Below are 13,802 nucleotides of genomic sequence, written 5' to 3'. Positions count from 1 at the left end.
GGAAGGTCCAGGACCAGATTAAATAATCATCACTGGTGTTGGCCATGAGTGGGAATTGAACTTTGGTCGCCGGGTTCGTAACGCAAAGCGTTAACCGCTACACTACCACTCCCCACGTGTGCCCATACATACACACACATTCCAACAACATTTCCCAGTCCACCAGCTATCCCGTGGAAGACTCACTCACAACTCCCCTCCTCCCCCTGTATTGTGTAGGGGACGCCCCCTGCTGGGTGGGACTGCACATCACCTGGCACAGGTAGTGACCGGCGTCCGTCTCGAGGGTTCGCGTGAGCAGCAGGGAGCCGTTCGCCAGCAGCTGAAGCCGCCCCCCGCCGCCCAGCGCCAGCGGCTGGAAGCTGGGGATTCCTCCGCCTGGAACGCAAACAAACACACATCATCGTCACCACCATCGTCACCATCGTCATCAGCCGTAGGCAACCTAACACGGGATGAAGGGGACTCCCTCCCCAAAGCCGCCACTGCCATCTCTCACGATCCTGCGATGTTAATAATCCACGTCACATACATACATGCACATATATAATATTAATAATAGATATTATTGTAACAACCAACAGGGCATTGTCAAGCCACGACTCTATAAAGGCCTTCCCATACCGTGTCAGTGATTGGGCCGTTTGACCGTACTTCACCCCACTGGTTACAACAGGTTGGTGAAGAATCAGGGGAGAATGGTTCAGATATTACCCGACGGTGATGTTTTTGGACCACGAAACCACCGCACCTCCGCTGCCCCCCCACATACACGGATCTACATATGTGTGTAGTGACAAAAAATGAGTCACTGGAACATGTAGCGCTGGGGACTGGTAGAGAGTGGGATTATGGGTAGCAGCCTGGTCTACCAGTGGGACACATGGGCGAAGCCTGGAGCCTTCTGGGGGAATCCAGAAGGGGGCATGGCCCGAGGGCGGAGCCTGGCCACGCTGGGGAGGATAAAAGGCGAGCTCCGACACACAGTCGGGGCTGCCATGGTCTGGAGTGGAACTCGTTGTGCTGCCGTCGTCATGGTCTTCGCCTCTTCGAGCTGTGGGTCAGGAAGCATGTTGGCTGTCCTGACCCGGTGGTAAGTTATCCTCTATGACTGTGAAGACCGAAATAAATGACAGAGAATGCCTCCTACTAGTGTCTCTGAATTAGCACACTACATGTGTATAAATATGCATGCACATAGATATGCACAAATATACACACAAACACACAAAGATCCATCTACCACATATAGACTTTTGTAGCATGTGTTGTTAACGAGCATGTATACATACACGCAGTCCATCCTAAAGAATGGAGTAACAAGACACTCACCTGACCCTCACACAGACAAATATCCCACGTATAGCCTTAAAAGATTCTTGGGGCAATGAAGACCGGCATGGCACACGAGGTGGTAGGTTGTCAGCACTACACCCGGCGGCCTCCCTCTTGGCGATGTTAACACATTGCTACCAGGTACACATTTGAGGCTGAGTCAGCCTAGGGGAGCCCCAGGACCTGTTCAGATCGATACTGGTGTTGACCGTGACCTGACCCTCACCAAAGATACTCACATCCACCAGACATCCACCACCCACGCAACACGGACACTCGCCAATCATTAAGTGCCTAACCACCACCCACGTACGCACACACGCACTCCAGGCCGGAGGACCCACACCGTCCACCCTGGGTCCCTCACCTGCCGAGTACTTCCAGGTGATGGAGGGGGCCGGGTATCCTTCAGCGGAGCAATTGAGGACTGCGGGGCGACCGAAGATCCCGTCCTGGTCCCCGGGCGGAACCACGAACCGCGGGGGGACTGAGTGTAGCGGTGGTCAGCGGCGGGACCGCGCGGGCAGAGGTGATGCAAGAGTGAAGACGGTTAGAGCCGGACCAATTCGTCCATTCATCATCATCAGCCATGTTTTATCCACAGCTAGGGGAAGTCACCCCGGGCCATGATGTAACAATTCTCCACCTTGCACCCGCACATGAACTGACCCAGTGATTATCATCACCCCCATCGTCCTTCGCCATCCTAACCGACATCACAGTTGGCGTGTCTGGGGCCACCGGGGACTGGATGCTATGGTTTAGGTACATTTGCAGGGAGTGGGGTGGGGGAATTTACCATAATTGATTCCGCAGGTCAGCATGGGTTGTCTCACCCTGACTACCTGACTGCTGCGTGCGCCCCTACCTAGTAGAGATAGGTCACTTCTGAAAAAGAGCTAAATCTAGCTCATTGGGCCAAATCCGGTAAAGTAAAACCAGTCGGTAAATATTCAGCGACAAACAAATCCCCGCTTTCATCCTTGCATTTCAAAAGCGTGAAAGACTCGCCCTCGGCCGTACCGCGCACGGTGAGGCGGCTGGAGTGTGTGGCAGTGGCGGCGGCATTGCTCGCCACGCACGTGTAGTTGCCGTCGTGCACGGGCGACGCGCTGGCGACACGCAGCGAGCTCGTGTACTCCAGCGTCTCGACACGCACACCCGTGGCGCTGCCCGACACCACGCCCGGCGCGCCGTGCTCGCGGATCGGCCGCCCGTCGCAACGCCACGAGATGAGGATGGGCAGCTCGCCCGACACCACCACGCACGAGACGAACACCCGCTGCCCCACCGACACCGACGGGAACTCAAACGGCTGGATGATGGGCGGAACTGCCGGGGGTAGGGGGGAACACGGAGACAAAGACAAAGATCCTCTGTATAGCCGACTGTTGCGGAAAGTGCCGTGAGCGATGTTTACACATCGCATCCAGGTGCTCATTTGAGGTTGAGTTGAATTAGGGGGAGGCCTACGACTGGTTCAGATATTTGTCAGTGTTAGCCATAAGCGGGAATCGAACTCGGGTCGCCGGGTTTGTAGCGCAGCGCGCTAACCGCTGCACTACCACTCCCAAACACACGGGGAACACACGGTGGAACACAAACAGTGAAGATAAATGGATAGGGATGTTGCTGCGTAGGTTTTCACGGTTGTGCTGTATGTCTCTCTGATGTGGTTTGGGGTTGTTTCTGCACGTGTTGTTCGGCTTGATGTCCAACGTTTCGCTCCGTATGTTCAAGCTAATGGCACATGGAGTAAAATTTTGAGGGTCATGCGGTACAACCTTAAAACACACAGGGGAGCTGTACGATAAGGATGATACTCGTTGTGGGTTGTTGTATTAAAATACGTTGGTATCTATGTGTGTATGAGTGGGTGATGATCTAAAGCCAGTGTCTTAATGTATGTACTGTACATGTAAAAACCCACTGACAAAATAATAGGGTTATATGACCATACTTCACCACTGTGTCAGTCTGGGTTGCAGCATAGTACCGTAAAATATAATTGTTTTCTGCACTGCCACCTGCTCACGCGGCACCATAGCAGCCTACGACACAAGTTTTGTCCGGTGCTTGCCTATCCAAGCACTATCCAGGCTCAACGCTGCTTAGCTTTTGAGATACGATGAGATTGGGAATGCTAACCCCTCCCCTGTGCGAGCTACCAACCCAATCCTCACCATAGGTGCCCTCTCTAGCCCCGAAACCTGTGGGTACCTCCCCTCTAAGCTCCTACCCAGAGGTGCCGCCACCTAACCCCTTGCCCCATATGTGTTGTCTCTCTCAACGCAAAATCATAGGCACTGCCCCCAAGCCCTGCCCTCTGGCCCTTTAATCACAAACCAACATCTGCCATGCACCTTAAGACTTAACCTCGAGGTTCTACCTCCCTAAATCCTCCATGAGAAAGATGTTGCCCCTCGCGACCCATAGGTGCGGTCACGAACCCCTTACCTGTGCAGCATGGCGACCTCCCCACCTCCTACCCTCACATCCCGCACCTTACCCGCCGCCCTCCTCTCACTCTCACCTCGGAGGCCAAGGTGTGTGCTGGCGTGGATGCTGTGCTGGGGCTGCACGAGCACGCTGCACACGTACTCGCCCTCGTCCTGGCCCTTCTGAGCCTCGGAGAGGCGCAGCGTGCCATTGGCGTACACGCTCTGCCGGTGGTTGACGGGTAGCGGCAGCCCGTCGCGCAACCAGCGGATCGAGTAGTAGGGGTAGCCCACGACGCGGCAGTGCATGAACACGTCGTGTCCGGCCAGCGCCGTCACGTTGCGCATCGGCCGGATGCTCGGGGGACCTGGGCGCCGGTGAAACAGGGGGGGACGCGCGAACACGGAGGTACGGGAGAGGTACGTTGGGGAGTGGGGGGGCGGTGGGGTATGTTGGAGAGACGTGTGGGAGGCAAGTAGAGGTACGTTGGACATGCGGTGGTACGCAAGGGAGGTCGCAGGATACAAGTGCAGAGATACACGAAGGGGCGTCCGTGCAGGAGGGAATGTGTGCGGAAGACATGAGCGAGATGAATATGTAAATAATGCAATACATGGGAGGCACGATGAGCCATATGGAAGACAGGTAGGAGACATATGAGCATAGACATGAGACAAGGGGCTGAACCCGGGCAGGCACATCAGAGGCATATGGGAGACAAGGAGGGACACGTGGAGACACAAAGAAGGAACTCAAAGGGATATATATATGTGACCGGTGGGAGACACGCGGAGGCACGTGGCAGCACATGGATAACAGAGGAAGGGACACAAAAGTACGATGGGATACGTGTGAGGTGTGTGAAGAAGCAGAATGGGGTAGGAGACACGTGGGAGAAGTGAGGAAGTACAGTGAAGATACGAGGTAGGAGAAATATGGAGAAACACAATAGATGGGTCATGGGGAGACATGGGAGACACAGGGAGGTAAATGGAAGACAGTGAAGAGAAGAAGGGGGGTACACACGGGGAGAAGTTGGAGACAAAGACAGAAAAAAATGTGACACATTGGAGACTCACAGAAGTGAAAAGGGACACATGAGAGATGAGGGGAGGTCGACAGGGGGATCATAACGGAATATTTGGGAGACATACGGAGGACACGGAGAGGAACACAAGGGAATGCATGGGGATATGCAGAGGGGTGTTGGAGGCAGGGTAGAGTAGGAGGGGGGGCGGGGGGAGGGGTATTGAAGGTTATTAAAAAGAAAATGCTCATTGGAACACTGACATGGTGTCAACACAAAAAATACCCGAGATCAGCAGTTACGAGAGACAGCAAGAGAAGGAGGGAGGGAGTGAGAGGGAGTGCGTGTGGAGCCACTCCATCATGAGCACTCCCATGTGGTCGCCCGTGCCTGCGGGCGGGATGGAAAAATTTCGAGAGACAGACACGTACACGCTCCAACACACACACACACACAACCTCATCATGCGCATACACAACCACTCATAAACAATCATACCAACACACCCGTACGCAACCATACAAACGCACACAATCATACGAAATACGAACACGTACATGCACACACAACCGCACAAATAAACAACCACAACCACTCATGCAAATTCTAGATTTTAAGCTTTCGTGACTGCAAGGATTCATACTCTTAGTTCTTTCGGTAAAGTCACGTAGGTAAAAAATGAAATTAAAATTAATGAAAATAAAATAAAAATCACGACGTTTGGGAGGCAACACAAGTCTCCGTCATCAGGTGGGACCGTCACAGCCAGATTTTCTGCCTCACTTGATGCAGCAAATCTGGCTGTGACAGTCCCACCTGATGACGGAGACTTGTGTTGCCTCCGAAACGTCGTGAATTTTATTTTATTTTCATTAATTTTCATTTCATTTTTTACCTACGTCAATCATGCAAACACACACATACAACCATACGACCACACATACAAAGACAAAGATCCTCTGTGTAGCCTTATACTGTAGACAGGTACTGTTAGCGAGCACCTATGAAGGCCGGTACAGTGGGTGGCCAGCACCACGCCCAACACACCTTTGACTTTCAGTGGCGAAGTCTACATAAAAAAACCAGGTACTCATTTGAGGCTGAGTCGACCTAGGGGAGGCCCATGACCAGTTCAGATAATCGTCACTTGTGTTGGCCGTGAGCGGGAATCAAACTCTGGTCGCTGGGCTTGTCGCGCAGTGCAGTGACCACTGCGCCACCACTCCCCATACCTCATCACTAACATCAGTGGTGGTGACATCCCCAAGACGCTTGTGCCATGCTTGGTGCACTTTCCACCGAGCATGGCACGATACTTGTGCAGATGCACCAAATGTGCCCCTCAACTTTCCGTGCTTTTGCGACCCGGCGCTCTGTTAGTTGTTGTGAGCGTCGCTCCTCTGCCTTCTGTTGTTGGTGGAGGGAAACTGCCTTCAACTCCCCATCATCGTCCTTCACGAACCTCCTCTAAAGAGGCCGATCTTGACACTGCTTGTATTAATCATCTGCAAGTCCAATCAGCTCTCCACATCCTTCTGTACCACATAAGTCCATCTTTTCTCTAGCTCGTGCCATGCCCATTTACGCAGGTACACACACATGTAAACAATCACTCGCACGTAATCGAAGGCCTACAAACGCCAGCAGTTCTGTATCCAGCAGCCATGGCGCTGGCTGTGTAGGAGGAGAAGCAGAGGTTGGCAAAGATATTAGTCCTTGACATTACACAGAGTCTTTCAAATGACCATGGGTTGTTTTTCACGGAGGTGGCAAAGAGCAAGGGATAGAGTGTGTCGAGTGAAAGGATGAGAGAGCGTGGGAGAGGTAGAAAGTGGGATCGCTGCAGAGAAAGCGGGTGACAGAGAGAGAGAGGGTGTTGGTTCGTGATGATATTAAGATACTACAGCAGGAGAAACATCACTTGGAGCAGAATTGACCTACAAGAGGGGGGGTGAGGGGTTTATAGTAGGGGGGGGGAAGATTGAACAGTATGTTCCCGAGACATTGGACTTGCATTGGGGGGTGGCGGGGTTGGGTGTTGGGGGTGTAAGTTGGCTGGGATGGTGGGAAAGGGGGATGGGCTGACAGAACAAGGTGGAAGCAAAGCTATACACACACACAGAGAGACACCGGGGCATGAGGAGGAAGATTTAGAGGCAGAGTGAGATAGTCTTTCATATGTTGCCCAGTGTTAAAACAACACAATGTGGATTCAGATATGATCGAAATCCAACCTCATCTCAAGATACTGTGCAGAAACAGTGGGTAAATGTATTTTATGGAATTAATATGCCCCCAGACTACTATGGGGGCACCAGAAGAGAATAAACAATCTCTCACCTCGGGGGGAAGGGGGTGGCGGGTATTTAAGAGAAACCTTTGATTGCAGGCGCACAGAGTACGTGGAGAGGAGTAGTGTAAGATGAGAGGGGTAGGTAGGAGAGTGTGTGGAAGGGAGTAGAATGAGATGCGAGGGAGGGAGGTAGGCAGGGGTGGGGGTTCATGGGGGATCTTGAAGGTAGTGAGTGTGATGTTGAAATTGATCTGGGATTGTATTAGCATTAGAGAGGTATCGGGGATGTGTGTGGGGATGAGGGTAAGAGAGAGATATGTGATGGAAGAGTGAATGACAGAGATAACAATAAATCTTGACTTAAAGCTTTCGTGACTGCAGGAATTCATATTTTTTGGGTCTTTCGGTAAAATTACGTAGATAGGTTCAAAGAAGATTGCTCCGATTTGAACTAGATAATTAGGCAAAGAGTCTCCTGAAGTCACACTTAACATTTATGGAAAAAATGTCTACATTTGATTGGGAACATGTAGATAACATGACAGCCTCTTCAGCTGCCTCAATGTCAGCTAAACGCAAAGATAACCTGATTACCAAGTTCAACCTCCTTTCCAAGAAGAAGTCAGATCCACACGTAAAAAAAGTTAGACGTTGACAAGAATGTTATCAATCAGAGTAACAGTCTAATTTCCGACAGCCTAAAATCGGTTCTAGCTAAAGGGCTGAATTTCGCAGTCACCCCGAAACACATCCCAGTTCATGATATCATTGCCCAGGTTGACGTAGCCCTTAAGGGTTTGGGACACATCACTGCAGATGTGGGAAGATCAGAAATCGCTGCAATCCTCAAAAACGCTAAGACACCTATTAGCACCATCATAAAGATGAGCGCTTTGAGCTTTCTCAATTAAAAAAAAGAGAGATGACATCGTCATCCTCTCAGCCGACAAGGGCAATACCACAGTCATCATGGACAAAACCACATACAATAACAAACTTCAGGACCTACTTAATGATGGTAGCTATACAAAAATTAAAAGAGATCCCACCAACAGCCTCGTTACGAAAACCAACAATATCCTCACCGATTCGACATCTTTAATCGAATCAACCAAGCGGTTTTCCTTAAAACCCTCTGCTGCGAGACCACCCAGGTTGTATGGCTTACCAAATATCCATAAAGAAGGTACACCCCTTCGTCCTATCGTCTCCACCATTGACTCACCCACCTACAAACTGGCCCGATTTCTGTCTGAGACCTTACAACCATTCACTGAGAAGACCACCTCAACTGTACTCAACTCGGCTCACTTGGTATCGTTAATTAAGGACATCTCACTATCTCCAGGTGATTTTCTCGTTAGTTTCGATGTAGTGTCTTTGTTTACCAAAGTTCCTGTGCCTGACACCACTGCAATCATTGAAGACTTGGTCCAACAAGGACTGAATGCTGATGTATCGGCCCTGGTGAGACACTGCCTCACCAACACTTACTTCACCTGTAATGGAACTTTCTACAAACAAGTTGAAGGTACCCCACTCTGTCTATAGGAAAGCCACCCATACGGATGCATATCTAAAACCTGACTCCCACCACCATCCTTACCAGAATAATTCCCTCATCAAAACTCTACACCATAGAGCTCGATGTATTTCCGACCGTCATCACCGAGCCAGTGAACTGAAACACGTACACCAAGCTCTCAAGATGAATGGATATTCAGACTACACAATCCGTAAAGCTATCACCCCAACCGTTGGGAAATAAACATTTGAAAACCCAAACAATACCATCGCCTTGCCATACATAGCAGCCAAAAAGATCTCCAAAATCGTGAGCAAACACAAGATCCAGGTTCGATTTAACACAGTATGTAAAATTCGTGATCTGATCCCATCTGTGAAGGATGTGATCCCTGACATGCAATACCCCGGCGTCTACAAACTAAGCTGTGTCTGCGGCAGTAGTTACATTGGGGAGACTAAGCGACATGTCTCGGACCGTGTTCGTGAACATGAGGCAGACCTGAAACATGGTCGGACAACAATACCTTGGCCGTGGCTGATCATTGTTTTAATGCAGTGGGCTCACACGAAATTGATTTCTCTAAGACGAAGGTACTTTGCAAACCCACTGGCTATCGACAAAGATTAGTTCATGAAGCCATCCACATATACACACACAGACACAACAGATGGGTATAAACTGAGTAATCATTGGAAGGACATCAACCAGTTTAAGTCATAACTGGCTGAGATGTTCCCATCCTACCACCTTCCGATGTTAGTTGTTATTTTCGGCTATCTAATTTGACATAAACAGGTTAAATTTCCCACACTAACAGCCACCTCGCTCGACGAGCTCGACGTTGCTGCTCTGCGATCTGCCATCAACATGCTAATCTCTCACATTAACATCGCCACCTCCGCGTCCCCTTGTCGTGGATGGACGCTTGTGTTGCGATTGAAACGTCGTAGTTTTTTTTTTTCTTTGAACCTATCTACGTGACTTTACCGAAAGACCCAAAGAATAGAGATAGCAATGGTCAGCTATAGAGGGCCGTTACAGAGTAGCAAAGAAGAAATAGGTGTTTATAGCAGAGCGAGAGGAAGGGAGAGAGATGAAGACAGAGAGGGGGAAGGAGAGAGTGATAAAAAGTAGCTAGGTACTACAAGAGAAAGGGAAGCAAGTTGCATGCGAGGGGCTAGAACAGGGGTCGGCAACCTGCGGCTCCGGAGCCGCATGCGGCTCTTTTGAACCTTGACCGCGGCTCCGGGGCGGATGCTAGCGAGGGGAGGAGGCGCACTGTGACACCTGCTCTGGCGTTGCCGCTGCTGACAGGTCGCCGCTCCGCTCCACACTGCCCGCCCGGTGACAGGCAATAACGTTGCCGTTGCTTTGTCACATGTTTGGAAGAAGTAAAAACCTTCCTGGGCAGCAAAGAGCTCACCTTTGCTGAGCTGGAACAGCCAGAGTGGCTGGAAAATTACATTTTATGGTAGACATGACAGCACATCTAAACACGCTAAATACAACCCTTCAGGGGAAAGGAGGCACAGCCCTGCACATGCTGGAGGAGGTTTTGGCATTCGAGCGCAAGTTGACAGTGTTTGTCAAAGATTTACAGAGAGGTACACTGTCTCACTTTCCCTCTTTGAGAGAGTTCAAACAAAGTCATGATACGATAAATTTGGAATATTTCAAGTCTGCAATCACCACAATGCAAAGTTCGTTTGGGAAACGATTCTGTGAGTTCAGAGAGGAAAAAACGACATTATCCTTCCCTGTCACTCCCCTGGCGATCGATCCATCCCTATTGAATATGACTGCATTTGCAGGTGTAAGTCAACCTGATCTTGAGATGGAACTGGCCGATATAGCCGACAAAGATATATGGGTGTCCAAGTTCAAATGCTTGACCGCTACTCTTGAGGATGTTGCCCGTCAGAAGGCCATTCTGGCTCAGAATCATAAATGGAGTGATATTGAAAACCTTCCCAAACAGGACAAACTTGTATTCGAAACATGGAATGCCATCCCCAACACTTATATAAACATGAAAAAGTATGCATTTGGAGTCCTGTCGATCTTCGGCTCCACATATGTATGTGAGCAGGTCTTCTCCAACATGAACTATATTAAAAACAAACATCGATCACGCCTCACAGATGACAGCTTGCAAGCCTGTGTGAAAATGAAGGTGACGTCTTACAGCCCTGATGTGCAGACACTGTGCACTGAGGTTCAGGAGCAAAAATCCCATTAACCAGGTAATTTAGCTATTAATTTGCAAAAATATATTTTACATTGTTAAGTGAAAAAGTCCTTTTTTTATTCAGATTGACAGCTGCCTGCACGATCCTGTATATAGCAATAAGGTAAGAAACAATATATGCAGTGTTATATTTGTTTTAAATGTTGCAATGGTTTTGCGGCTCCCAGTTTATTTTTTCCTTCGGAAACGGGTCCAAGTGGCTCTTTATGTCTTAAAGGTTGCAGACCCCTGGGCTAGAAGATACAAGTCTTAGCATGAGGCAAAGAAAAGTCCTTTTAAAACTCTTTCGGCTCGGCAGGGCAAACGTCACAACATCCTGCCGGGAAATGTCCCCAGAAGGTGACACCACAGCACTCCTTTTCGATTCAATTCAACATTAGCCTCTCTCAACCAACACAAGACTGCACTCCTTCCTCGCTCTGTAAAAAAAACTACATCAAGAGTGTTTGCCACGGAGCATTCATGCAACACGTCTAATGACTCTGCATTCTCAGAGCTGGGCTGGGCAAAAAGTTAGCACAATAACAAATTAGACACGGGTTTTTTTTGTGCAGGCATCTGTGACTTGGGGCTGACACCATTGGCTCGCTCCACTTGAGAACCAGAGTTAATGATGGCTGTCTGCAACCCGGATCCAAACCGAGGTCTCAGTGGTGTTGGCTCAGTGCTCTGACCTGGCCAATGAGAGCCCCTGAGCTACCCAGTCACATCTGTTACTACAGATCCTGCATGATCCTAGCTTTGTGTCTGTCTGTGTTTGTTAAATTGGAGGAAATCTCATTTTGCTCAGGCCACTTCTATTGCAATCAAAATAACAATAAACAACATCCATGCATCCATTCATTTGAATGCTCCAATCTCACAACATATGGGGGACTGGGAGGGCGAATTACATCTCGACATTGAAGCCAATGACCCAGGGATATGAGCTATGTCATGGCCAGTTGATTTTAACAAAACGAGCAGCGAAATATAAGAAAGGTGGGAGGAATGAGTCGAGGGAAGGGGCAGCTGCGCTAAAGGGGTTGGACAAAATGTACGACCCCTAGCCTGGATGAACTTGCTGCTGCTTCTCTTTATACCTCAGTCATGCGGAGTGCTCTTGCCAACATCTTGCAAACCCAGCAGTATTCGTTCAACAGATCTGACTCTGCTAATGAGACGCAGAAGGTCAAAACCAGTCCAGTTTTCCTGTTTAAGCAAGTGCCGCTGGATGACGTTAGTTCGGAATGCAAAGAAACTGATGGCCTAATATATTTATTGTTTACACAGAGAGACAAAAGGAAGTCATTTTATTTTTGCTTACCCATGAAGGCAATGGCTTTCAGAGGCATTCATCTAGCAATAGATCTATAATGGCTGCTGCAGAACCAGTATATACGATCTTGTCTCTTGGATTTCTCTTCACTTGATACAGTAAATTTGCCTGTGACGGTCCCACCTGAAGACGGAGACTTGCGCTGCCTCCGAAACGTCGTGATTTAATTTAGTTATTTTCATTTATTATTTTATTATTCTTCTTTTTTTACCTACGTGACTTTATCGAAAAAACCTAAGAGCACACATGATAAGCTCATCGAAGTGGCTGACACTATCACATGTGTGAATTTAGAGTAGCAGCCAAATAATGTAAACGCATGTTTCTAAATGTAGAGGGCAATACCGGAGGGCCACGGAGAAAAATACGCAGGGCCACGGGGAGAGAGAGAACACGCAAACTCCAAATACACAGGCTTCAGCGTCAGGATCGAACCAACGGCCTCCTGCATATCAGGCGAGGGAGATAACATCTCTTCGCCACAGCGGCATAATGAGTTCTTATATAATACAGATGAGATGAGATATTAGATTCAGGAGTACCTCAGGGATTATCTGTACCAGAGTTTGATGTTTGTGAAAATGTTTGTGATGTCCCGGGGTAGAAAATGGATGAGTCAGCAAAACAAGCACAAAGGAAGCCTGCAATGTTTTTGTATATACATAGTCTCAATATTTTATTATTTTGCAACTATTTTTGGGTTGTATCATAACTTGTTTCAAGTGGTGTTTTTTTGTGCATGGAATTGTTCGTGTAGCTGAGGGATGAAGCGAAGAAATTAGCTTCGTGAAGCAGTGGGCCCAACAGGGTATCAGATATCACCTGCCATTGATGTTAACCATGGCCGTGAACCAAACTGAGGTCACTTGGTTCGTGAACCACTATACCACGGATACACCCCCAATGGACTCATCATCATACATCATCTATCTGCTACTGGATGAAAGCCTCTCCCAAAGCTCTGAAAGTTTCTGTAACAATCCACTTAACGTGGAAATATTTTCGGGCAAACTCGGCTGAAATGAATCCCTGCTTCTGCCTGCCTGCCTGCCTGTCTATCTATCTGTAGGTGGTGGGGAGGCTGTCGACTGGGTTAGGTGCACGGGGTCGGCCGGCATGAGTGCGTAAGAAGTAGTAAAACTTGCCAGCACCTCTTACATTGACTGTGGCCTGGTAGCTGGCCTCGCCGTGCGCGTTGCGTGCGACGCAGCGGTATGTCCCACTGTCCGTGACGCGCGCCATGCTCACGTTCACATGGCTCATGACCAGGGCCACGTCGGCCACATCGCCCACAACGCCCACTGTGGGGTGGGCGGGATGGATTGGGAGGGGGTATGGGGGGTGCGGGGGGTGTGGAGGGCAAGGAGTAAAAGGAAGAGGAGGTCAGGGTTTGGACAGATATCACACAGACAAGCAGGATGCACAGGTGTATGCGTGTGCACATGCACGCACACAGGCATGCACAGGGAGGAAAGCTTGGGTGGACACACGCACACATACACACTAATATGCATAGACAAAAATATACAAGTAGGCAGTCTTCAGCACACAGGCAAACATACACGCTGATGCGCACACCAGCATGCATGCAGAACCAGAATTGTGCAAACAGAG

The 13,802-nt window shown here is 49.3% G+C and overlaps 1 pseudogene across 1 annotated transcript in view; it reads right to left on the bottom strand.

The window, feature by feature from the left end:
* The window catches only part of LOC144719005 (cell adhesion molecule DSCAM-like), a 65,390-nt pseudogene that overhangs the window by 25,941 nt on the left and 25,647 nt on the right, over nt 1–13,802 (bottom strand). Inside the window, exons 11-15 of the transcript XR_013585515.1 lie at nt 13,340–13,489; nt 3,869–4,141; nt 2,359–2,667; nt 1,703–1,822; nt 254–378 (exon numbers count right to left, since the gene is read on the bottom strand). The product of XR_013585515.1 is annotated as a cell adhesion molecule DSCAM-like (transcript). The remainder of the gene's footprint in view (nt 1–253; nt 379–1,702; nt 1,823–2,358; nt 2,668–3,868; nt 4,142–13,339; nt 13,490–13,802) is intronic.

The sequence above is a fragment of the Lampetra planeri genome, chromosome 5 (assembly GCF_965212315.1).
Source record: "Lampetra planeri chromosome 5, kcLamPlan1.2.h2, whole genome shotgun sequence".
NCBI classification, from domain to species: domain Eukaryota; kingdom Metazoa; phylum Chordata; class Hyperoartia; order Petromyzontiformes; family Petromyzontidae; genus Lampetra; species Lampetra planeri.
Note: the sequence above shows the minus strand (reverse complement) of the source record. Positions and strands in the feature narration are given on the sequence as shown.